The sequence below is a fragment of the Tamandua tetradactyla genome, chromosome X, assembly GCF_023851605.1.
Source record: "Tamandua tetradactyla isolate mTamTet1 chromosome X, mTamTet1.pri, whole genome shotgun sequence".
Taxonomy (NCBI): Eukaryota; Metazoa; Chordata; class Mammalia; order Pilosa; family Myrmecophagidae; genus Tamandua; species Tamandua tetradactyla.
This window is the reverse complement of record NC_135353.1, coordinates 134926642-134954513: the sequence shown is the minus strand read 5'-3', so window position 1 is coordinate 134954513 and position 27872 is coordinate 134926642. Positions and strand designations below refer to the sequence as shown.

Genomic DNA, 27872 nt, shown 5'->3' with positions numbered 1-27872 from the left:
TAGGTATTTAGGTTCTGCTTCCCCTCCAGCCTACGTCACCGTCTTTGCCCCTTGCCCTCCCCTCCCTGGCACCTGCAGCACTGGGGCTGCCTCTTGGCCTAGCGATAGCAGCTGCTTGTGCTCCTGCACGGCTCTTCTTCCCATCACACTTCCTCATCCCACCCCAAAGAATGGCCAGAAATTTCTCCTCCATTTGATTTTGAGCACAATATACATGTTGATTTTGATGCTGTTACTGGAGAATTCACTGGCATGCCGGAAGAGTGGGCTCAGTTATTACAGACTTCCAGTATCACCAAACTAGAGCAAAAGAAGAATCCTTAGGATGTACTTGATGTCTTAAAGTTCTTTTAAGGCTGTCTTCCAGTTGTCTATTATCAGGTAAGATTCGGAAGTATTAAATTGCCCCAGGGGAGGAAAGGTCCCCTCCCCAGCAGGGCACCTCAGTCCCAGCTAAGGACTGGCTCCCGTATCCATCTGGCGAATTTCTTCACTCTATTCCAAGCTCCTTTTTCCTGTCTTTTCATTTCATCCTGCAGAGCTCCCTTTAGTATTTCTTGCAGGGCAGATCTGTTGTTGATGTACTCTCTCAGTTTCTGTTTGTCTGTAAATATTTTAAACTCTCCATTATTTTCAAAGGACAGTTTTGCTGGACCAAGATTTTTTGGCTTAAAGTTTTTCTCTTTTAGTGCTTTAAATATATCATACCACTGCCTTCTCACCTCCATTGTTTCTGATGCGAAATCAGCCCTTAAGTCTTATTATGGATCCTTTGTATGTAACAAATTGTTTTTCTCTTGCTGGTTTCAGGATTCTCTCTTTATCTTTGGGATATTTGACATTCTAATTAGTATGTGTCTCAGAGTAGGTCTAGTAGGATTTATTCTGTTTGAAGTATGTTGTGCTTCCTGGACATGTATATTTGTCTTTCACAAGAGTTTGGAAATTTTCAGCTATTTCCTCAAATATTCTTTCTGCCCCCTTCACCTTCTCTTCTCCTTCGGGACATTCATGGGATATTTGTTATTGTGCTTTGTGCTGTCATTCAAATCCCTGAGACCCTTATCCACTTTTTCCATTCTTTTCTCTCTCTCTTCTTCTGTCTGCAAGAATCTGATCACCCTGTCTTCTAATTTGCTGATTCTTTCTTCTGCCTGCCTGTTGAAATTTGCTGTTGAATGCCTCTAGTGTATTTTCATCTCTTCTATTGTGTCTTTCACTTCCTTAATTTCTGTTATTCCCTGTATTTCTTTTATTCTTTCAGAGTATGCTCACCCAGTATCTTCTTAATATCCTTTATCTTTTTAGCCATATTTTCCTTTCAAGTAAATTGATTAAGGAGATTTGTTCAAACAATTTAGATTAGTTGCTGCAAATTCTGTGTCTCCTCTGAAGTTTTAATTTGTTCCTTTTACTTGGGCTTATCTTCCTGTTTTTTTACTATGGTTTGTAATGTTGCTGATGTGTACACATCTGATTATTTTGATTACTTCTGATTACTCTGAAGGTCAGTTCTCTCTCTTGCCTAGAGTTTTATTGTTGATAGGCTTTGTGTTAACGCTCTTCTTTGATGCTTGGTTCAACTTTTCTAGACCTTTAAAATAGCCTATGTTTAAGTGATCAGATTTTTTCAGTGCTTCTTCATCTGATTCTTTCTCTGAATATGTAGTACGTTTTTAAGATTGCACTTTTTTGCAGTTGTTTCACCCCCAGGAGAAAGCTGCCTTTCCTCTGCTTCTTCTCCAGGAATCTTGATCTGTTCTGTCTGTTTTTGTTTTGCCTCTAGTTTTATTTAACTCTCTTTTCATTGTCTTTAGTTGCTTTTGCTTAAATGTTAATTCTGGGAGGAGGGTCACCCTGGAGAGGACTTTCCCAAGTCAATATTACCCAGCCAAAACAGGGCTGGAGACCCATGAAGGGGGTGTAGAATGGCTTCATTATACCCCCAGAGGTGGTTATCAGGATGGATTCCAAAATCCTCTTTGACAGTGCTCCGAAGTTCTCCTTTCTTGGCCTTTTCAGCAGATAGTGCCCTTCTGCAAACTTTCCCTATTGCCCTGAGGGGGCCACAGCTTTAAATCTCTTAAATCTCCACTGCCGTTGCCTCTTTCAGGGGCAGGGTTGAAATAATGGCTGGCTGCCACTTTGGGGGCAGGCTGAAACATAGCTCAGAGCCAGGACCCAGAGTTTTGAATTCACGTATCAAAAGCTGTGATCAGTGCTCACCTGTACCTCCCCCCTATAATTTGGGAAGAGTATTTTTATATCCTTTACTGTGAGCAGCACATAGGTTGAAACTGAATCCCATGGTGGCTTGTCGTGAGTATTGGGGATGGGTACCAGCAGCAGCCATATAGAGCTACTCATATTTATTGCAGTAGTTATTGGCCTCTTTCTCCTAATATTCCCTCAAAAACTTTTAATTTTGATGAAGTCCAATTTATCTTTTTTTATTTTGGTGCTCATGCTTTTGGTATCATATCTATGAATATATTGCCTAATACAAGGTCCTGAATATTTTCTTCTATATTTTTTTTCCAAAAATTGTATGGTTTTTCACCCTTGTATTTAGGTCATTGTTCTATTTTGAGTTCATTTTTGTATGTGGAGTGAGGTAGGGGTCCAATTTCATTCTTTTGCATGTGATTATCCAATCATTTGTTGAAGAGACTATTCTTTCCCCATTAAGTGGATTTGGCACCCGTTTTGAAAATCAATTGACCATAGATGTGTGCATTTATTTCTGATTTCTCAATTCCATTCCATTGATGTATATTTTTTCCTTGTTTCAGTACCACTATGTTTTGATTACTGTACCTTTGTAGTAAGTTTTGAAATTGGAAAGCATGAGTCTTCAAAATTTGTTCTTTTTTAGTTATCAGTATTTTTAAAACTCCCTAGATGATTGCAATATGCAGCTGAATTTGGGAACCAGGGGATAATTACAGTGCTTCTCAAACTTTAATATGCTTACATGTCACCTAGAGACCTTGTTAAAACTTAGATTCTGATTCAGTAGGTCTGGGTATAGCCTGAGGTTTTGCATTTCTATTGAGTGCCCAATTATGCCAATGCTGCTAGTACACAGATAATTCTTTAAGTAGCATGTTTCTGTATAGATCAGTTCTCAAAATTTAGCCAGCATCAGAATCACCTGATGAGCATGTTAAAATGCAGATTCCTGGGTCCTGGCCCAGGTCTGGGAGAACACCCAAGAATGTGCATTTCTACCATTTTCTCAGATGATGATGATGCTGGTCCAGGTATGATACTTTGAGAACCACAGTCTCTAACATTTTGAGATTTTGTGTTATTGTGTGAGTCTAGTTCATTACAAATACCATGTATATGAAGCTGCTCTGTATATTTGCTATCCTAATCTCTGACAATATTATACAGTTTATTTTTGCCAAGCTTAGTTACTTTTCCTGCTCATAGGAAAAAAGGATCTGGAAATGAGAGTAAATGCTTTATTGTGGTGTTTTTTTTTTTTTTCTTCTCTTACAAAAAAGAAGTGTGTGAACATGAAGGCTACACATCAGCCCATTTGTCTCTAATCATGTTTCTCCTCCAAACACGTAGCTAATTTGCAGCTTGCTCTTATACCAGCTCAAAGATGAGTTTAAGAAATGGATTGCCCACCTATATGATTTTTGAATGATTAACTATTCCAGAAATTGTATAATCTCAAGTGGCATTGCAATTTTCTCAAAAACACATTAATTTCAAATTACGTCTAATTTAATTACATTATTTTTGCTATATCACCTTAATAGTAAGCTATGTCAATTGCTATCTCCACTCACTGAAATAATTGAAAATGAGAAAAATAAGATGGAGATTTATTAAGTTGCAAGATACAATTCCAAAGCCATGGAAATGTCCAAATAGAGGCATCAGCAAGAGGATACCTTCACCGAAGAAAGGCTGATGGCCTCTGGGGTTCCTCTATAACATGGAAGGTGTCTGCTTGTCCTTTGCTCCTGGGTTCTGTTGCTTTTAGGTTCCATGTGTCCTTGCTAGCTTCTCCGTGGACACCTCTCTGTGTCCTGTGGGTCTTCTCTTAAGTGTCTCCGGGGCATTTCTTCTCTCTCTCTGCGTCCTTCACGTGGTTTCATCTCTCTGCTCTCTGTATCCCTCTCTCTGTGTTTTCTGTCTTTTTTTTCAATTCATAAAGGACTTCAGTATAAGGATTAAGACTTTGAATTAGGTGGGTCAGATCTCCATGGAAACAACCTAATGAAAAGTACTCCCTCTCCCATAGATCTACTCCCACAGGAATGGATTAAAAGAACACAATCTTTTCTGGGGTACATAATAGATTCAAACCAGTACACCTGACTATTGACTAATTAATCTAGGCCAACCTTGATTGCGGTGCCTGGGCTCTGTTCCATGTGTTTCTTTTTGTCCAGCAGGCTACACAATCTTGTTCTTGTGACCACAATGGAGGTACAAGAGAGAACTAGCAGAAAAACCTAAAACCTCTTGAGGCCTATACTCAGAACTGATACGTCATTTCCACTTTATTTTGTTGGCCAGACCAAGTCATGTGGTCAAGTTCAGAGTTAGAGTAGGAGGGCCCTACAAAGGCATGAGTGCAGGGAGGGGTGAAAAACTGGGGCTATTTTGTACTCTCTATAACAGATGAAAAAAGAGAGCTCAGAGACATTAAATAACTTGTTTAATTCATGTTACTTTTAAGTGATAAATCCAAGATTCAAAGATTCCTTTGATACTAAAACTTAATAACCTCTTCCTTTATATTACATTGCTTTTCTACCTTTTATTATACTATTTAGAGAAGAACTATTTGAACAGAAGGAGATGGCCATCCCAGAATGATCTCTGCACATTAAGTATTATACACACACACACACACATATATATATGTGTATTGTTTTAATTTCCTGGACTGCTTAAGAAAATACCATGAAATAGGTCAGGTTAAACAATGGAAATTTGTTTGCTGATAGTTTTGAGGCCAAAAGAAACTCCATAACAAGGAGTCTTCAAAGTGATACTTTTTTCCCCCAATGACTGGCATTCTGGGGACTGGCTGCTAGTGATCTGTGGTATTTAGCATGTCACATGGCAAAGCATATGGTGGTGTCTCTTGACCTCTCCATTCTCTTTTGGCTTCCATTGGATTTCAACTTCTTGCTTCCATGGCTTTCCTTCTCTGTCTGAATTTCATTCTGCTTATAAAGGACTGCAGTAATAGGATTAAGACACATCCTGATTGGGTCACACCTTAACTGAAGTAACTTCATCAAAAGGTCCTATTTACAGTGGTTTCATATCCACAAGAATGGATTATATTTAAGAATTTGTTTTTCTGGAGTACATACAGCTTCAAACTACCACATGTATATATGTATTTTCCTATTTACTCAATTTAAAACATTTTGTCTTGTTTTTAATTATTAATGCTCCTAATTATGTCTACATGAAACAACTAACATTTTCTATTTTAAATTTTAAAAATATGTTCAACTTGCAATCCAATAGAGCTTTTAAATAAAAACATAATCTGGTTTCTCACTGCCCCCATTTTCCTTGGGTCCATTGTCAAAAAAATGGGTCTCCCTGAAGTATTTTCCTTATTTATGACTTTTCCAAAGTTATTCCGGGTACATAGGACCTCTTTCAGAATGGATTTGCTAATGCCATAAGTCTCTTTAGTTTGGCATAGAGACTTTTCCACATTTTCCACATTCCCAGTGAGCTTTGCCAGCCATTGATAGTGTACCTCCCAGTACTGTCCAGAGGAAAGAGTTTCCTGTCGTGTCTGAAGCCTGAGTGTCTGGCCCACCAGATAAGACAAGTTCAATTGCAGAAATGGATACAACAGGCTGTCAGAGCCTGATACCATTAAACATTTGAATTGTATAATGAATTCTGTTTCTTCTTGTCTTATCCTCAGCAGTCAACCTTAGGTTCCCCATGTTCATTGCCTTCTAGTGGGAGAATAACCTGGTCAGGCTGTTTGGTCCACTTGACAGTTATATCTCTCATTGTAAATTACTGAACTGCCATTCTGGCTTTAAAAACTTATGAGTGTTGTGGACATGAGTCAGCACCCAGCACGCTTCTGCCTTATAAAAGCAGGGACAATGATAATATCAGTTATCCAAGTTGTGCTGCTCAAGGCCAAGCCCTGGTGATGAATCACCAAAACAGATTAATACCAGCTAACATTTATTAGGCACTTACTGCATGCCAGGCATTGTGCAATTTTTTTTACTTTATCTCATAGCAACTTTTTGAAGTTGGTACTGTTATTTCCATTTCACAAATAGGAAGACTGAGGTATAGATTAAAACTTGCCCCAAATCAAACAGCTATTGTGGCAGAGACTTCTAGTTGCCACCCAATATCAATTCTTATCTTCTCCCTTAGTGACAGAACCCCAGTTTTATTCCATGTGGTAATGCATCCAGTGCATCTCTACTACCTGATATCTCTTGCACCAAGGTATGATCCTATGACTGAGTTCTTCCAGTGACTTATAATTGTTTTATTTTGGGGGGATTTCTAAGAATCCTACTTAAATATGGTTGACTCAGCTGGGAGAAGGGCCTTTTCGTCCTCCTTTGCTTCCTCTTCCTGCTGCTAGGCTAGAATGCAGGCATGATGCTGGAGCCATTTTGGACCATAGCATGACCTCTTAGAACATAAAGATAGGAGGAATCTGAGCCTCTGATGACACCATGGAGCTGTTGTACCTGCTTTGCTTGGTACCTGAACAAATGGGAGTTCTGTTAGCAGAGAAGAAAAATAGATATGGCTATTAGTAGGCAATGGACAGTTTACACACTATATGCCAAACACCTTGGTATTTGAAATATGATGGATATGTGTAGTTGAATTTCATCTCTGCCACTTATTAGCTATGTATATAGGATACCTCTTGTGTCTTATTGTATAATCCACACAGCTCACCTTTTAGTCAAGCCACTGATCTGGGAACAAGCTTCACATAAGTAAAATCAGAAAGTGCCTTGCTTTGCCCACAGTTAATATCTCACTTTCTATCCCAGAGCTTCTTTGATGCTTTAGCATAGAAGCCAGTTGGGAGCCACCCCAGCTCACCCCCTGTCCAAGCCAGTACTCAGAGATATACATTTTGGAACTGTGAGGGAGTTAAGGGTTCATGGATTAATCCTTGGCCAATGTCCAGTGGAAGCCAGTGATAAATGTTCCTTTCTTCCATCTTTGGTCAGATAGTTCTAACGAGCATTTTGCTTGGCTCCCAGAAGGTCTAAGCACAATTAAGTTCCAGTGAGCCTACAGTTGTGGCCAAAGCAAAATTACACTCCTGTATTGGCTTTCTCTCTTTGCCTGCTCTGTCTTCCCAATTCCCCATGTCTGTTCCCTGGAATCACTTCCCCAAATAAACTTGTCTCAGGGTCTGCTTTCCAGGGATAATTCAGGCTAAGGTATTCTGTACCCTTGAGTTTATCTGTCCTGATAAAATTTTGGCAGTTTCCAGCACTTTTATTCCTCTTTTAGGAGGAATCAGTGTAGAAAGATGTACAAAGATGGTGTACAAAGATGACAGTACATTAGAAATCTGATAACACAAGTAATGGCAAGGATGTGGATCAGTAGGAACACATATGATGGGAGTGTGACTGCGTAAAATCATTTTGAAAAAGAAGATACTTGGGGCTATCTTGTAAAGTTGAGCATCCATTTACTCTATGACCCCAAAATTTTATTTGTAGGAATATTTCCTGGAGAATTGTCCAGGAATTGTCCTTGGGAATATTAATAGCAACATGGTTCATATTATAAAACTACTGGTGTACTCTAAATTGTTCATTGATGGGAAATAAATATGTAAATAATTTGATATTTATTAATATTTCACAATAGAGTAAAAATGGATCAACCATTGCTATATGCAAGAACATGGATGGTTATTAGAAGCAAACTGTTGAGTGAAAACCCGAGTCACCAAAGGCTCCTTCCAGTTGAATATTTTTATAAAGCTCAAAAACAAACAATACTAAACAGTCCATTGTTAGGAAGCATACATATACAGCAAACTATAAAGCTAAGTAAATCCAAAATTCAGGCTAATTCTTTCCTCTGATGGGGAAACAAGGATGAGATAAGATGAGAATGTATAGTAGATCCACTGGCATTGATAATGTTCTAGATCTTGAATGGGGTGATGGGTTCATTGAGGCTCCTTTGTTATCAAGCTTTATAACATATAAATGTGATTCAATTCTTTTGTATATATCAGATGTTATATAATGATTTTTGAAAAATGAAACCACCACCAACAATGATAGTGTACTAAAAAGCAAAACCTTACAAAAACAAAGAGGGGCAGGGCACAAGGGTAGTTCAAGTAGTAGAATTCTCGCCTGCCATGCTGGAGACTCAGGTCAATTCCTAGTCCATTCACTTCTCCAAAAAACAAACAAACAAGCAAACAGTCAAAAATAATAAGCAAAAATTCAACAAATGGAGCTGCAATAATGGGATACTCACATGGAAAAAGAATGAAATGTGACCCCACTATACAGCATCCAAAAAAATTATCAAAGCCTTGTTGAAAGCCTTTTTAACCCTCACTCTGAAATAATGACTCTCAGAGTCTGGGTGCTTCATCATGTAATTGTTTCTCTGCCTTGTGCTCTTAAGCATATTGTAATCAAATAGAATGGCAGGGCACAGATTCGGTTTTCCTTATGGCCCTTAAGGGTCACGTCCTCAATTATATTTAGCAAAGATCCATGATCTGTGTCTTTGTGCTCCTGTGTCCAATTGCCTGTGGGTTTTGTAAGCCCTGAGGCTTCCCAGTACTGTGGGAAGCAGTGATCTGCTGTGCGTTCTCCACCAGCCAGTTTGCTGTTGCTCTCAGTATAGCACCCATGGACTACAATTCTGTTGTTGCTACTCTGCGTGTGTGTCGGGAGGTGAGAGAATGCTAGAGGGTGGGAGACTACTCACATGACATTTCTCTTTATGATTTCAAACCTACTCCTTGCTTCCCTTGACAATGCCACCACACAAGGTTATAAAATTTTACCAGATTTTAAAATCTAGGCCAGGATTTATAAGCTTTTAAAGAGTTTTGTGCCAGAGACCCTTTGTGAAACCTATGAGCTCCTTACCAGAATAATGAGTTAAACGCATAAAAGAACCCACACAGGATTACAAAAGAAACACATTGCAATGAAATATAGTAATCAAAATATTAAAAACACAAGTTTGTAATATACATGTACTTCATTAATTTATTAAACAACACGATTCAGGGGTCGGTCTAATGAGCACCCAAATTTGAAAATAATGATGAATATAAAGGGTATTTTATGATATCACAATAACTGTAATATGCTATGAGTTATGTATCTCTGAGTCTTATTGTGACAAAGTTATAGGTGTGTTGCCTACGTTCAAATTTGAAATAAATACTAAAATTCAGTTAGATATTAGTGGAAATAAAGGTGTAAATCTTCCCCACCCAAGTCCATAGACCCTTTGAATTCTATGTTTTTATCCATATACTCTTGGGGATCCATGGACCCCAGGTTGAGGAACCTTGTTCTAAGCAAAATAAAAGAAATTATAACATATGATGGAAATAATTTTAAACTGAATACCAAATGTTATCTAACACATAGATCACAAGGAAACACTCAACTCTAACTCTTCGTGGGGGTAGGGGGAGACCTGGGTGCATTCCAGTTCCCTGATCTTACCTTGTAGATACTCTGTTTGAGTGGACCTTACTCTTAAAGCTCTGCAAACAAGTTTCTACAGTATTTGGGAAATAGTGCCACATCCTCGCAGGAGCTGGCTTATCCTCAGATTCTTTAGACTCCGTTCTCCATTATATTTGCCCCACTCAGAGTTGTCTGCTTTGCTAGGGCTTCCACACATTAGAGTAGGGTGGGCTTTGTCTTCCTAAGTTTCATCTCCTCTAAGGTCTTTCTGATGGAGTGAGTCATAGGGAGCAGAGCACACACCCTCCTCCTACCTCTCCAGTAAAAGCACTTATTCTCAGAGAGCACAGTCTTAAAACATAAGAATAAAGGGAAGTATTTTCCTGACTATCCCATAAGTTAATAGGCTGCTCAAGTGTATAATGAAGCTAGTAGTGTATAATTATGCACATCAGGGATAGTTTTTTATTCATTCCACAGCCACTTTCAAATGGGCTTATTACTGAGCCGTAGATCTTTTAAATAACTGTTTTCTGAGCTACGCAAACACCTGGATCACGTTAGAAATTTCTCTTGTATGAGCCTGAATTAGGTGCTTAGACAAAGTGGCATTTGTATCCCTATGATATCTACTGAATGACTGCTACATTTGTTTTTTTATTTTTTGGCATGGGCAGGCACTGGGAATTGAACCCGGGTCCCTGGCATGGTAGGTAAGAACTCTTGTCTACTGACCTACCGTGGCCTGCCCCTGCTACATTTATTCATTTATTATTTTAAATATTTCTTCAGAATCAGTAATGAATTTTTTTTGGATTGAACACAAATCTGGAGAATAGCAATCTGCTCAGTTATAACTGGGAATTTGTGCTAGCCGTTAATTTTGGTTATTTTCTGAAACAGTTTTCCTTATATAATACCAAAGTTATTTGTCTGTGACAAGATCTGAAACCTCTGTTCACCAAAGACTTAGGCCATGGAAAAACCACTTCCCAAGGTTGACCCCGATCTACTCCTCTCACTGAGTCTCCCACTACTCGTCTTCCTGTAGAATCTTTTCTCCCAGGCAACTGGTATATCCACGAACCTCTGATGATAACATACAATCCTGCCTTTGCCATACCTTCACCCTGACTAAAAGACCTTCCTGGCCATCTAGGCATCTATGATCTACCACCTAAGGCCTGATCTGGTCTAGACCTAGGAAATCTTAACTATAAATATCCAGAATTCTACTCATTTCCTCAGCCTTTGTCCACTGCTTCTTCCTCTGAACCTCTGACACTTCTGTACTTTTGGCATATAGGCCAGCCCTTCCTTGCTCCAAGATATCTAACCCCAACTAAAATGTTAGCCTCTGGATGATATTAATGGACTGGTTTATAGTTCTACGTATCCCCATCCCCTATATTGATGCCATATACATTCAATTGGTGCTCAGTTGATGGGCTATGATGCCTCGAACCTCCACCAGAAAGCTACTGTTTAGGCAGCAGAATTCCTTGCATTTAATTTCCCAGTAGCCTCCTGCACAGGCGGTCTTAACTTTTGACTTCACCCTTATTTTACAAAGGATCATATCATTCCTTTGTTGCTATGATCTGAAGAAAGTGCTACTTTTCCTCAGGAATGGGGAGAAAAAGACTTTCTGCATTGGTCTTTTGTCTCAAATTCTTCTTTCTTAAGCTTTATGTGCATGAAGTACTGAAACAGTGCAGCCCTTGACCTGTGGGCTTGATTGGTTATCTCATTTAATCTTTAAAACAATCCTACCATGTAGATGCTATTTTCAATCCTATTTGGAGATGAAACTCAGATATGGTAAAGTTAAGAATCCAATGTCACAGGCTACTAAATAGAGGAGCCAGGATTGATGCTGAGATGTTCTGGCTCCTAGGTCAGTGCAGTTAAGTTCTATGCTACACTGCCATTTCTGATGGCCAGTTTATGTCCACTAGATGACCATGCATACCTTAGAGTTGTCTGGGTTAGAAACTTTAAGTAAATGGAAGGGGTTACTAATCCGAGAACCTCTTCTGTTACTCTCACCATGCTACCAAGAGTCCCAGAACATTCACTTGGTAGAAGAATTAAGTATGATACACTCCCGAGGCCATGAAATGCAGGACTTCAGAACCATTCATGTTATAAAGATCAAATCTGGTCTTTAAATAAAGGCAGAGCCAGGATGTGAATCTACGTCATGTAAAGTGCAGTGGTTGGAATTCTGCAAACCCCACTTATTAGTTGTAACTTCAGTGTGATACTTTACCTCCCATGGCTGGCACTTATCTGGTAAATACCAGATAAGCTATTGTTGCTATATCACAATGTTTTCTTCACCATCTATCCTTCCTTATAACAAAGCACAGTGTAATTAGCATTTACATCAATTAGAAAGCTGCCTGCCTACATCTCATTGAATTAAATAAACATTTCCGTTAATATGAGAGGGAAGAGTGATAATTTTAAAATGGATATCCAAGAGGTCTAGATATTTAGGGTGACTTCTTTGTTAATGGAAAGATGAGTTAGAAGGAAAAGGAGTGAGTCACTGTCAATGAAATGTAGCCGATTTAGATTTCATTTTAGCTTATTATTTTATGGCTGTTATTTGTTTTCTGTTGCTATTCATTTCTTATTCATTGGAAGAACGATAATCCTTTTTTGGCTTTTTTGGTTCCATAACTTAATCACTCTTAAACAGATTAGCCAAACCTCGCTCTCTCCATACCACCTCATCATCGTCTCAAACACCCAAACTCAAATTTCCAAAACTGTCCAGAAATATTGGATGTACAAAATTGTTAGCTTGTGCTTTCTCTTTTGGAAGTATTTCTTGAGAGGTTCAACATATTATTGTGACAAGGGAAATAAACATCAAGGATATTTATGTGAATTGTCACTTCCACTCTCATAAAACAATGTTGGGTGGAGAGCCTCTAAAGTAAAGATTCTCAAACCTTCTGCAGTTTTAAGACCCAACTATCAAGGGGAGGGTCCAATAAAACAATAAAATAAATATAAAAGTGAATATATAATAAAACAAAATTATCAGGGCTTACAGTTATTGATCCATTTTAAAGGGAAAGTTTGAAGTAAAAAAGTAGATAATAGTCTAGAAAAAATGTGAATAGACTTCATGAAGTATTTAAATACAAATTCTCTTTCCATTTTCTGCTGTGTCTTACTTGGGACTACTGTGAAGCAGATGAATGAATTTTCCATCTGTACACATTTGTTCTTACATCATGGACCTTCTGGCAATGCCCTTATTACCCTTGGAAACATAGCTCCTCTATTGCATAATTCAAATGTATCCAAATTCTAAAGTCCTCAGAGGTTGGTAGAGGTGGAGTGGGCTTTCCCTCTTTCTTTAACATTGCCAGGAACATGGTTATTTGTGGATGCCAGGAGTCAATCTCCTCCCCCAAGATGCTTGAAGAGGCTAGGGTATCATTACATGTGCCATAGTTTATCCTGATTGTCTCTTTCCCCCTCACACAGCTGATCAGCATTTCTTTTAGCCACCTCTGCTTCCTGGTAACTGACCCTCTGTGCTACTGCTTCTCTCTGACCCATTTCATCCCCAAAATGTGGACAATGGACATCTTTCTTAAATCCAGCTAACAGAAAGCTGTCTTGTTTAAGGCTTGAGGATAACATCAGGGAATTAGAATGTAAAAAGGAAATTTTAACCTGGGCATCAGATTTAGGGTGCTTTTAGTTTGTTGGCAGGGCCTACTATCTTCACTCTCCTTACCTCTTGGCCTATAGCTATATTGCTGAGGCCTACCTACAGCCCTTCTATAACAGTCATCCAGAATATATTCTGGGTATAATGAAGACTGTGGTCTACATTATTCTATAGAATATATACCTGCTGAGTCTGAGGGCATCTGCTCATGGCTTCTCCTACTGGTTCAGTCCTGGGTGTGTTGTAATCTCCCATTTGCTCGGCTACAAAATCTCCCAAAGTAGTATCTCCAATAAGGAAGGAGTCACCTTTTGGCTTTTACTCTGAAAAGCAAGAAATGTTACAGATTCAAACTCAGCATTTTTTTTCTCCTAGCACAATGATTTACAAAGGTAAATATGACTGTGAAATCTGGAAGAAATGTAAACCTAAAATGCACCAAAAAACCATTCTGCAATTTCTCAAGAGCACCCAAAGTCTAAATCCACTTATAGAAGAGCCCTTTGAAATAGAACCAAAGATTTCATGGAACTCATACGTCCATCAGTAGGTGGGGTTGGGGGTGGTGTCCATGTGTTCAAAAAAAAAACAAACAGCAACAGTCAAGATTTTGCTTCAAAGAATGCTTTGTCGATTCTGTGAATTTCCCTGCAAATCCTATTTCTAATCTTATTTAGTAGTTATTTAACTACTTCTGATTTAACTCTTTATTAACTGCCCTGGTGGAAGCAGGTAGCATTCTTAGTTATCATAAGAATTTTCTCTGGTGTGTTTTCTTGAGAAACATCTGTGTTGTCTGAGAAGAGACTTAATAGTGACTTAATTCTAAGCTATTGGAAGCTATTGGGTTTATTTCATTGTCAAGTTCTTAGACATGTATTTAATTGGTTCCTATGAAGGTCAGACACTCTACCAGACGCTAAAGATGATTCAGATACAGATCCTACTCTCAAAAAGCTTACATCATCTATTGGGGAGAAATGACATGAATATAAATAAATACAGGGTAGAAAATTCTAATAGAGATCTAGGTGAAAAAAATGCATTTCCATCATTGATATGCAAAATCAAAAATATATCTGATTATTGCTTTTTAATAGCTACCTAAGGCATCCAACTTAAGCTGTACATCTTTGGAGCCAACACCCCTGGGGTCAAATCTTGCCTCTGACAGGTAACAACTGTATGACCTTGGGTTGTTCACTTATGTTTGCTAAATTTCAGTGCTCCTTTTTATACAGTGAGGTTTATAATACCTTGGAAGTGATGGTGAGGATTAAATAAGGTAACATATAGTATATAAAGTACTTGGCACATAGTAGATATGTAGAAGTATCCTTCCCTTCTCTCATTGCTCCATAAAGTGTTCAAATAGATGTAAGTGCCCTAGTGTATGAATAGTTATTGGATAGCCCATAGAAGTAGGAAGTCACATATTCCAATCTGAGGGTATAAACCTTTATAAAATATTTGAAAGTTACTTTAATTTCTCTGACTGCCCTATATAAAATAGCAACGTAGCACCTCCCACTGCCTTCCTACTTTATATTCTGCCTAGTACCTATCATCATCTGAAATATTACGTATTTACTTCTTTGTTTACTGGTTGTCCCCTCACTAGAATGTACATTTCACAAGACAGCTTTATCTATTTAATTCATTGCTTTATCTCCAAAGACTAGAACAGTGTTGGGTATATAGTAGCTGCTCAGTACATATTTGTTAAATGAATGATTGCAAATATTAAGACAAGTTTTATTAAAGAAATTCTCATTTCCATTTTGTAATGGCTTTTTTAGATAACAAATAAAACTTTTTGACAAGTTAATTAGTAGTCACTGTCACGTTGAATCATGAAGTCTTACTATCATGTTAGCTTCTTTGTTTTTCCCTTGTGTGTTATTTGTCTGCTTCCAGAATCTATCTCTATGTTTGTCTACTTAGAAGTCTCCCTCAATTTTGGCAATTTCTTTCTTGCTTGAGGTGTCCCTGATTTCACATTTTGGTTTTACAGATCTTTGTTTCCTTTCTCTCTGACTCAGTGGTTTCTGTTTAATAGCTGCTCTGTCATATTTTCACCAATAGGTGCCAGTGTCTGATATGACACGTAGAAACAAATCTACTACTGGAGAATTCCTTTCTGGAAAACTGTTGTCTCTTGTGGAGAATTTAGAAAAAAACATTATCTCTGTTCTCAGGAAGCCTGTGTTGAATCATATTTACCCACAAATATGAAGGTATGATTGGAGAAGTTATATTTCTGAAGAGAAGGCTCCAATTTTTTCACATAAATTGTTTATGCAATCCTTCTGATGGATATGTCTACACACTTAAATGCTTCAAAGGTATATTTGAATCAACCTAAAGGACAATTGCACCATTTCATTTCTCAGTTCTTCAAGGAACTCCTCCATCTCTTTGGGCTATTCATGAACAAATCTACAATCATGGCTCCCAATTTGCATCTTAGTTTTAGAGGGCTTTATTCAATGCTCTTTAGTTTGGAGGACATATCCAAATTAGGATACACTTGAGAATGAGATGGGGTGCTGTTAATTATGTCAGCACAATAGGCATAAACTGGAACTTTCTTAGGCAAACTGGGATGTGTGGTCACCCCTGCTCAGGTAGACATATAAAAGGAAACGTTTTGCAATGATAGCAACATTTGCCTAGGAGATTTCTAAATTAAATGCTGTGCTTCAACCACTCTACCTTGTTAAAGCTAGACAAAAGACATGAACTTTGAGTGACTCCAGAATATTAGAACCTTGCTTGACTTACCTTAAGACTCTTTGCTGACCAATGAACAATGAGGTCTGTTTTAACCATCTATTTAGACAGAAAGACTCATTATATTCTAATTCAAGTTCTAGTTTTCAATTCAGTCTTTAATTAACTTAAGCCACTGAGAAACCTTCTTTCTAGCATTTAAAAACTACTGATTTTTACCCCCTGGTGAAGTACTTCATAAACTCCTTTACTAGCATATGTTCCCTGCCTGGTAAAGATTATTTTAAGCTCTAGTGCTCTTTGTTTTATCATCTAACAGTGATATGAAAAGAGTTAAACCCTTACATTATTCTATTTTACTCTTAAATTCTTTGATGGGTCCCAGAACCAACCTGGCTGTGACACAGACTCTCATAACTCAATGCTAAAATTGTTAACTATTCAACTTCATTTCTTCACATCTAAAAGCTCCTAAAGGATGGCAAGGAGAGGAATATGCATGCCGATATGGAAGGCACTGGGGATGTTCACATGTTCCAACTCTTCTTAGGATCATCCAACGTCAACTCTCTTACTAGGACTGGCCATTATGAGAGACCAACACAGATAAACAAAGGCAGCTCAAACTGATAAACTACTTGTTTGGATGTGTATGGAGAGCTGGTTATATGAAGTTTACAAAATTGTCAGAATTAATTCACAAGTACTTCTTATGTTTTATCTAGGGCTTACCCTGGATTCCACTCTCCAGTATTGGTCGAGCCCGCCTAACTTTAACTAGAAGTGAAAAAAGCCCTGAAAATATGACCAATCTCTAAAACAACTTTAAATTACTTTCAGATAAGTTTCATTCAAGGCACAGTGGAAATTCCAGGGTTAAATAGGGCGGGCTCAAACCTTGTATGAACTAATTACAGAAAGGGAAGTTTAATTTTATAGCTTAAAGATTTTACACACATTTCAAGGAGGAAGCAAAAGCATTATGTACATACCTATCCAGAATCTTCCCCAGATTTTGTGACATTTCCACAAATGTATGTACCTGTTTACTGCCTATGCACAAGGGCAAGATCCACGTTTGTGGGACCGTAAGCTTATACAAGTCAAGGGGCTGTCTTTAAGAAAAAGATCACAAATAAAAAATACCAAGTTAGGTATAAATATTAATATTTCTTTAGAATAAGGCAGGCAATGATAACAAATTATAGATTTTTAAAAGTTGACAGATACCACAGACATCAAATCCAGAAAAATTACCTACTTTTATTAATTGACTACCTGAAACCTCTATAATAACTATATATTTCCTTCATCTCTTGACTGGATGCACATGATTGCCTCTTCATTTGGTAATTTCATAGTGTTCCCTATAGAGAAAATAGAAAGATAATTCAGTTTTCCATTTAGTATGCTCTACAGAAAAAAATTATAATTGATAGTTTAGAAAAGTTTCTTTCACATCACAACTTGTATTGGTAATGTAATGTAATTGCTTATTAAACTTGGGAATAAGTTTATTAAGTGCCTTTCACATATGAGCTGTAAGATTTCAGGGCATTTCGAGTTTTCTGAGAAGGGATTAATCTTAAATATTCTTCAGTGAAGACAATCCTTAATCATCTTGCACTGTTGTCATGATGCAATACTGGTGAGTTAACCCACTAAAGGGTGTGCTAGTTAGGTTCAGGTGTCAACTTGGCCAGGTAATGGTGCCCAGTTGTTCTGTTGCTGTAGACTTAAATCATTACCATGTGAATTTCACCTATAGCTGATTACATCTGCTATGGGCTAAAGGGAGTGCCTTCTGCAATGAATGACAGTTAATCTAATCAACTGGAGGCTTAGAAGGAGAAGTCAGAAAAGAGAGAAGCATCTCAGCATGGCTCAGCTCAGATCTCAGAGCTGACATAGACTCAGACATTTGAAGATGCAGAGAGGAAACACCCAGGGGAAAGCTGTTTGAAAGTAGAAGCTGGGAGGGAAGACTAGTAGACATAGCCATGTGCCTTCCCATGTGACAGAGGAACCCAGAGGAAAGCTACCTGCCCTTCCTCTAAATAGCTGAAAATTTGTAACTAAGTAAATCCCCTTTTTAAAAGCCAGACCCCACACCTCCAAAAAAAAAGAGCCAATCCATTTCTGATATATTGCATTCTGGCAGCTTTAGCACCCTAAAACAAAGGGTAAAAGTATGCCTGGCCACCATCCCTATACAGACTGTAAACCACTTAACTGTATCCCAATAAACCCAAACTGAAGAACTACTTAGTTTACTCTTAGTAGATTCCAGAAATGCCTGAAGTGATTCCAAAGCAGCCCTTCACCAGGAAGAAGCTAGAATGGAATCTTGACTGATTGCAGTTAAAATCTCTCTTCTGCACATTTTTCAAAATTGCTAACCATCTGAAAATATTCCTAGAACACCTCCCCTTGGAGTCCCTTGCAAATGATGAGCCCTTGGTCTATACTTCACACATTCAACCTTCCTAAATATGGGACCTTATCATCAACACCCTCACTTCGGTCCCCTACCTACAACATTCCTTTATACCAAGGGTCAGTAAACTACATCAGGTGGGCCAAATATGTCTCACAGCCAGTTTTTGTACTGGGACACAGCCACACTCATTCCTTTGTGCATTGTCTATGGCTACTTTCATGTTACAACAGCAGAGTTAAATAGTTACAACAGAGACCATATGGCCTGCAAAGCCTAAAATATTTACTCTTTGGCTGGTTGTAGGAAGTTTGCTGACTCCTGCCTTACACAATGGCTGTGACATCCAGCCCCATTTCTCCTCTGAACCCAATCAAGAGGATCTTAAAAGAATTATTCAGCAGGCCATAGAATGGTATAAAGTACATCAGATTACATAAATTACCCAAACACTTATGTCGCCCATTTGATCTTGTCAGTAAACAAGTCCAAAAGCAAATTTAATTCTCAATGTAATGACTTATCCCTCATTACAAGCATAATTATTTTTCCCTTTTCTCATTAAACTTCTGTTTCTGTCTTTATTTTAACAACTTAGTGTTAGTGATTTTTCTAACCTGTAAGCCACTGCATTTCCTATTTGGAAGGTGGAATTTAAGAAATAAATGAATATGTGTCAATACTGTCATCCTGTTTTAGAATATATGAAGCACTACCAAATATTGCTATTTTAAAAGCTACCTGTAATTTGTGCTTGTATGTCTCAGGGTGAAGGCAGAAGTTATCATTGTAACATGAGACCTTTTGTGTATGTGGAAAAAAGTATCACTCTAATGCATCTCTTGGTTATGGAGAGGCTCAAATCCAATTATACATAAAAATGTAGAATGCTTTCTTTTATGATGATGTTAATAGACTTGTCTCCTTGTATTTATTTATTTATTTTGCTTCCTTTCACATAGGATTATTATAATAACTTGAATGTTATGACTGACAGTTGTGAAAAATATAACCAATTCAGTTTTTACCCTTCTAGAGAGCAAAAATATGACAGGAATTCAGAATTCAATCAGGCTGCAGAGATGTCATCTGAAGGAAGTTAGCCGTAAAACTAATTGGAGGGCCCATGGGTCAGCTGCTGTGTGCTGACTGAGGAGACATGGGACATGTGGATTTGGGGTATGAAAAAGGGGAGTTGTTGGCCCAGGGATTTGTGGGAGAGAGAACGAGACAGAGGGGTTTCTAATCTGAGGAGAAAGGGCCTTTCCTCCTCAGCAGCTAGATGCATGCTGAGCAGCTAAAGAGGGATGGGATGATGGTGGCCCCTGGGAATGGGGCTCTAGAAAAACTAAAATTCGAGAACAGGTTTTAAAGCTTTCCAGATCTGTGTAGAATTTCCCCCCCCCCCTTTTGTTTTTAACACAAGCTTTCAATAAAGTTAGTGAAACAATAGTCTGGTGTTCATTGTGCTGTGGTGAAAAATGGGCAGGGTTGTGTCAGTGCTCTGAATCAAGTATTGTCCACATGAGTGGAAGAGGGTAAAATATAGAGGAAAATGGATTTGGGGAGAACTTGTGAAATGGACAGAGGAGGTCTGGCGAGGATTGGAGAGGTGCTCTGAGCAGGCGCTAAGACAAGTAGCCACTTTTGGGGAACCTCAGCAGCATTTGAGGAGGGGGGCTGGTTATTTTCTTTGGCCAAAATGAAAGCGTGATCCTGGGAAGCAGGAAAACTAGAGTTGCATACATCAATTACTTTCACATAGGATTATTATTATTATTATAACTTGAGTGTTATGACTGACAGCTGTGAAAAATATAACCAATTTAGTTTTTACCCTTCTAGAGAGCAAAAATATGACAGGAATTCAGAATTCAATCAGGCTGCAGAGATGTCACCTGAAGGAAGTTAGCTGTAAAACTAATTGGAGGGCCCACGGGTCAGCTGCTGCGTGCTGACTGACTGAGGAGACATGGGACATGTGGATTTGGGGTATGAATTTATTTGAAAATCCACTTTAGGGTTATGAAGGTATTTTCTGATGAAACTGGATTGGAATAATTTTCATGATATTTATATACGTGTTTACATATGTTAAAATTTTGCATTTGACTTAAAGTGCCATGAGAAAAACTGCATATTGCAAAGTGGTCCTAGCCACCAGCTTGATTTGGGTATTCTTGGATCTGTTCCTGCTGCTTTACTTCAGTGAATGCAACAAATGTGATGACAAAAGGAAGGAGGACTTCCTGCTGGGGATGTTCTAGAGCTACTACAAAAACCTCATGAAGGTCCTGGGAAAATGGGGAAACCAGTCGTCAGTCCTAAAGAGGATCAAGAAAAGATGAAAGAGGTGTTTAAAATCAGTCAATTCAATTTAATGGCAAGTGAGATGATTGCCCTCATCTGATCTTTACCAGATGTTAAGTTAGAAGGGTATACAACAAAGGTAAATTCGGATAATCTTCCTACAGCTAATGTGGTGATTGTCTTCCTCAGTGAGGCTTGAAATACACTTCTACAAACTGTCCATAGTGTCATTAATTGCTTACCAAGACACATTAAAGAAGAAGTTGTTCTGTTAGATGATGCCAGTGAAAGAGACTTTTTTTGAAAAGACCTCTAGAGAGTTGTGTGAGGAAATTAAAAGTACCAGTGCATGTAATTTGAATGGAACAACTTTCTGGATTGGCTAAAGATGGATTAAAAGGAGCTGTTGTGTCTAAAGGTCAAGTAGTCACCTTCGTAGATGTTCATTGTGAGTGTACAGTGGGATAGCTAGAGCCTCTCTTAGTCAGGATCAAACATGATAGGGGAACAGTGGTATGTTCTGTCATGGACGTCATCAGCAATGATATTTAGACTACATGGCACACTCTGAAATGACCCAAGGTGGTGGATTCAACTGGAAGCTCAGTTTTCGCTGGTGTCCTGTTCCCCCAAAGAGAAATGGACAGAAGGAAATGTTATTGGACTCTTCGTGTCAGAACACCAACAAGGGCCTTTTTCTCAATGAAGATTAATTCAAGAAATTGAAATGTATGATGCCGGAATGGACATTTGGGAAGAAGAAGACCTAAAAATTGCTTTTAAGATTTGGCAGTGTGGAGGTACTTCGGAAATTGTTACATGTTCACACGTTGGACATGTATTTCTTAAAGCTACACCGTACACATTTCCAAGAGGCCCAGGGCAGATTATCAATAAAAATAACAGATGACTTGCACAAGTTCGGATGGATGAATTTGAGAATTTCTTCTATGTAATTTTCCCAGGTGTTACAAAGGTAGATTATAGAGATATATCACTGAGACTTGGTTGAGACAAAAGTTACAATACAGATCTTTCTCTTGGTACCTAAAGAATATTTGTCCTGATTCTCAAATTCCATGTCACTATGTAATGTGGAAACAAATCAGTGTCTGGATAACATGGCTAGAAAAGAGAATGAAAAAGTTGGAATATTTAACAGCCATGGTATGGGAGGTAATCAGGTTGTTACTTATGCTGTATGCTCTTATACTTATACTAAAGAAATCAGAACACATGACCTTTCCTTGGATGTTTCCAAACTCAGTGGCCCAGTCGTGATGCTCAAATGCCGCCATCTAAAAGGCAACCAACTGTGGGAGTATGACCCAGAGAAATTAACCGTGCAGAATGTGAACAGTAATGAAACAGTAATAAAACTGTCTGAAAAAAACATGGAAGAGGAAAGCCAGGTGCCCAGCATTAGAGACTGCAACGGAAGCCGATCCCAGCACTGGCTTCTTAGAAACATCACCCTTCCAGAAATATTCCAGACTAAATTTACAAAAAAAGAAAAAAATAAGGATTGACTAAACTACCTCATCAGACATTTCTGCCACATTCTTAAGTAGCAAAAAGGAAAAGTACTTTCCTGCTCTGCAGGATGTAAGATTTGTCAGCCATTAAAAGTTAGAGTTCTCTAGCTTTTCACCAGCTGTGAACCAGCCTCTGTCCAAGGATGTGAAACTACGTACTAGTGAGACTGTGCACACTGATGCTTGCAAGATTGAAAGAGTCTTTCATCAAGGATACTTGTAAAGAATATTAAGACAATGAAACAGTCAACAAAATGTATTTTCTGGGGAGCTGCACTTTTTATGGTTTGCTTGCACATCCGTAGTTTCGGCTGAATGTGCTATCATAATGAAGGGATTTCCAAGATTTTCTTTTCCTGACTAGAACTGATAGCCAGTATATTAATATGAACATAAAAATAAATGAAAAAGAACTGAAACCAGATTCAAAATCATGAAAACCACATTTTTACAACAATTTTAAAACTACATCAAATAGGGTTTAAAGAAAATTAAATCAGAGCTATGAGAAATACAATTTGTTATAGTATAGAACCAAATTTCTGTATAAATTTTATACCTTGGTGGAGAAATTATAACTGATTCCAATGACTTTCATTTTGTTTTCATCTGTGATAGTCATAGATTTTTTTTTGCCTTGGGGTGCTGAAACTGAGCTGGAAAAAAATGGCTCATTCAGAATGGTTTTAATTTCTTTCCACAGTTTTTAAATTTTATTTGGTTTGTGGGCTGTTGGAATTATAATTTTTATGGTCTTCTAAAAAAATGGAAGTTTAACATAATGTCTGGTCTGAACTGCACAAATTAAATACCTCAGTTGTTCTTGGGTCAACCAGCTTGTAGATTTTCACACTCAAAAATATTTATTAAATTTTTAATTTCTTAACTTGAGTCAGTTGATTATGCTTAATACCCAAGATTCATACTCCTGTACTACAGATTTGTTTTCAGAGCAATAAATCTTTAGTTCTTTGTTTATAATTCTACTCAATGAAAAATCTGGGGAAATTATTTATTATTTGGGTATTTGGAGATGATACATTTGAATTTGGAAGGGGGGGAGCTTTTTACTCCAAACTCAGATGCGCTTCATTGTCAAGTGCATATTTAGATTAAATTTATGAATTATAATGTTGATCTGCTGCTTTTTTAAAAAATAAAATTTGACTGAAAATATTTAATTGGAATTTCTTAATGAGTTAGCCAAAGAGGTACAACTTTATTCCATATTACTAGTTATGCATTTCTTCCCTAAATTCCATTGTAGTTAAATCAGTTTTCTTTTTCTCTGATTTTTAATACCACAAAATAAATCTGTTTCGATTAAAAGTTAATCTTTTAATCCTGTAGAAAGAAATCCTTAGTGTGACATTCTTCTTGATGTGTAGTCCATTGGCAAAAGTGCACAGATTTTCCTTCCTATTTATAAGATTATCTTTAATGGTCTTCTTTCCTTTGGTTATGATATACTCCCACTGCAGGCAATGCTATTTCTCCTGCCTAAGAATGTTTCTGCAAGTTGCATCACTAATGATAACCTACCAAGTTGAATGCACACAAAGTTTTTTGTATCCTGCTTAAGTTAATTAGCATCAAGGACATGTAGATGCTTTAAAGAGAGGATGTAATACAGAATGCATAAACTCTGTCCCCAGGAAATTTGAAATGAAGCAGATGCTAGATGGGATATTTTTTTCCTATTCCATAAGCTATGTTAGTTCTGTCTTCAATAGGCCTAATGCTTCAATAAACCTGATGTCTAATCGATAAATTATTTACATCCTCAGAATTTCATTTTTTTGTATTCTAGTTTAGCTTGGACTTATTCCTTACTGTCAGAAAGCTTAACAACAATGTGATTTAAGTTTTTATTTTTAAATGGGGGATATGAGTGGTTTAATCCATGGATAATTTTAAGACTGATAGATAATTCCATTGCCTTTATTTTTCTCATTAAAGAGGTTTAAAAACATTGAAAATATAAAACATTCCTGAGTAAAAAAAAAAAGCCTAATTGGAATTCAAGGTCGACTTTTACCGAAATCAAAGCAATAAATCACTTTAGGGTAAACCTGAACCCGACAGACCCCAATCTCCCTCAAAAATGTATTGATTGAGAGTTTCCCATTTTCATAGCAGCTATAAGAGTGTTGAGGACATCTATAAGGGCATCTATTAGAGCATACAAGCACCTGCTCAGTGTCTCCAACCACTTTGCCCCTTCATCTAACTGGAAGAGAAGCCATTTCTCAGTTCAAGCCATTTTGTGACATACTGTTGAGCTTGAGGAAGATATGAGTAAGATATCCTGAAGCTCAGATCCTGTTTCTTAACAACCTTACCTGTTCTTCTGAGATGGTAGCACCACTTTGACTAGTTGGTATTCCCAATTTACTTAAGTATTGTGATTATGATGTTGAGACAGCCATTTCTCCTTAATTACTCACATTTCCCTTTTCTATGTGAAATGAACGGCAGATTTTTAAATGGGATACATGGGTGCTCAGAATAAAGATTACATTTCCTCCTAGCCTTCTTTGTAGCCAGGTTTGACAACATGAACATGTTTCTGTCAAAGGGATGTAAGAAGATGTGGTATATGAAACATCCAGAAGGTATTTTTGAAAGGAGGGATGGTCTATACTCATTTTTTCCCTTTTTATTCTTACTGCTGGCTGGATTATAGGCATGATGGCTGGTGCTGGAGCAGTTATCTTTGAAAATAAGGTAATTCATGGCAGAGCGACAAGATAGAAGGAGGCTGGGTCTTTGACACTGTGGAATTGCTATAGCAATCAGTCACAGAGCCTGCCCAAATTCAAGGGGGATGGAAACATGGACTCTGCCTCTTTTTTTTCTGTTTTTTGGGCAGACTCCAGAAATTGAACCCGGTCTCCGGCCTGGCAGACGAGAATTCTGCCACTGAGCACCGTTGCACATGCCCCATAGACTCTGCTTTTTAATTGAGCAGTGTAAAAGTCACACTGCAGAATGTGTGCTAGGAGGTATCGTGGCCATCTTGGTCTTATCTATATGTATCAAAAGCTGAAATATTACACTACTTTTATAATTGACATTATTTTGTTCCATTGGTTCTCATTTAGTAATCTGTTATGAAAATTAATGTGCTGATTCTTAAAATCATTTATTAAAAGCAAATTAAAACCTAGATGCTGAGGCAACAATAGTGGAAACAGCTCATGCGGCTTTAATAAGGCAGCACCTTTGTGTCTAGGTTGATCATCTCCTAAGAGCCATATAACTTCCTTGCACACCAGCCTGCCTTCCCTTGAAAGTCTGGATGCCTTGTATTGATAGCCATGTATTGAGGGTTCTAGGCGATTGACTCCCCCCAAGTAATGACAGAAGATACTCATGGTCTACCAGGAGGTTGAGGCTTCCTTCATTGAATACTTGAAATGATGCTCTTCACTCAATGGTTGATATAGTCCATAGTGTACTTATGAACTATTCTCACAAGGCTACTTTTCAATATATGTCAAAATGTGCATGGGCAGGTGGCTTAAGCAGACTTTTTAGCAATACCCCTGCCCCCAACACCAAGATTCAAGACTCTAATCTCCAGAATCTGTAAATATGGTGAGACTCCACTCTGTGGGGCTAATTTAATCACATGAGGCCTTTAAAAAAGAGAAATTTATCTGGCTTGTGACAGAAGAGGTCAGAGAGATTTGGAGCATAAGAAGGACATGATGTCCCATTGCTGCTTTGAAGATGTAGGAGGCCATGTGAGAAGGAATCTGGGCTACATTTAGTAGTTGAGGGTGGACTCAGCTGACAGCTAGTAAAGGAAATTGGGACCTCAGTGCTACATCTGCAAATAATTGAATTTCTGCCAACAATCTGATTGATCTTTGTAATGGATTTTACCCAAGAGCCTCCAGATAAGAGTTCATCCCAGCCAACACCTTGATTTCAGTCTTATGAAATAAAGAGCAGAAAACCTAGTCACATCCACCATATCTACTGGCCTACAGAACTGTAAGAAAATAAAGGTATTGTTTTAAGCTGCAAAATGTGTGGCGATTTGTTACATAATCATAGAAAGTGAATACAGTGGATCAATTAAACATCAGCATGGAATTAATTGTACTTATTTATCTTTCTTTTCCCTATGATCACAAGAGTGAGGTTGTTTAGGTCAAAATAGACTCTGAAAACCAAGAAACAGAATAAGTTTATTCAGCTAAGTGACACATGTGGGAACAGAGTTGAAAGAAAGTTACTGTTCAAAGAAAAGTGGCAGGGAAACAGTTTATATACTTGCTTAGAAAAAAGAAAGTGTATGGGGGAATGGGATTGGGGAGGCAAGGAAGACGTGAGCTATGTGAGTTATCTCGGGCATGGCCTCCTTAGGTACCAGAAATCTGCAAGAGCTGCCCAGGCAGGATGTTTCTGGAGGAATGGGCCCATCTGTTGAAGATAAGCAGACATGCTAGTGTCAGCATAATTGTCTATCATAATTCCTCCTTTCCCATGGAGGCAGAGGTCTTAATTTAGCACCACAAAGGGTTGTTGGTATTCAGCCTGCCTCAGTTGCTTTTTGTTTCTTCTTTGTCGTTTCCTGAGTAAAAATGGAAATTTAAGCAAATTAAAATGATTAGTAAAGCTGTTTACCATTCTAACTTCACATTCCCTCTTTTTGGTCAAGGGAGTCTCAGGACTCCCTGATGACCTGATGACCAAGGGGGATTATTTTATCAATTAAGGCTTTGGTAATTTAGGGACAGAGGTGAAACAAAAAGAGTTTAGTGGCTTTTAGTCTTTGAGATATGAAGTCGGTGAGCCACTGAAGGATTACTGGGCTAAAAGAGAAGCAGGAGCACAAGCATTAATTAAAGAGGAGATTGGGGAAGTGGGAAAGTATTACTATGTTACAGTTTACTTCTTCCCTCTACTCTTACAGTCTTTCTGCCACCTTGTCCACATAAGTTCCTGAGCATGGGAATGGGAGGGTACAGGTTTATAGTCTGAGATATTGAGAAATGAGGTCACAATTACAATATAAAACAGTAATAGGATAGACAAACAGTTTTTTTAAAAAACTAAGGAGTTTTGATGCTTAGGATGCCATATTCAGCAGCTATTCAGGTGCTGTCCTAAACAGATATTACAGATGTGGGTCTTGTTTAGATGTCATCTAAAAATAGAAATAACATATTGAACAGAGAGAGAATAGTTAGAATAGGTAGTTGCCACTTTGGGGGACAAGGGTGATTAATAGTTATTATTTAATTACTCCGGTTAACTAAAGACAGTGGGAGAATATCTTATGGGAAGCCAGAACTGCTTGAAACTGGCACATGCTTGCATACTCAACAGTCAGTCTGGTTGTGGAACACCTACATGGCAATAGTTCAATCAAAGAAGATATTACATGAACTTAGATGAAACAGGAAAAGAAGCCTAGAGGTGCAAATATGAATGTTTAGTGAGTATCTGAGTGGAAA

The 27872-nt window shown here is 38.0% G+C and overlaps 1 protein-coding gene and 1 pseudogene across 4 annotated transcripts in view; both read left to right on the top strand.

Moving 5' to 3' along the window:
• Window positions 1–27872, top strand: part of SYTL5 (synaptotagmin like 5) — a 257063-nt gene that overhangs the window by 19857 nt on the left and 209334 nt on the right. The gene's annotated exons all lie outside the window — the stretch shown is intronic.
• On the top strand, window positions 20620–22395 carry LOC143672091 (polypeptide N-acetylgalactosaminyltransferase 1 pseudogene; annotated as a pseudogene).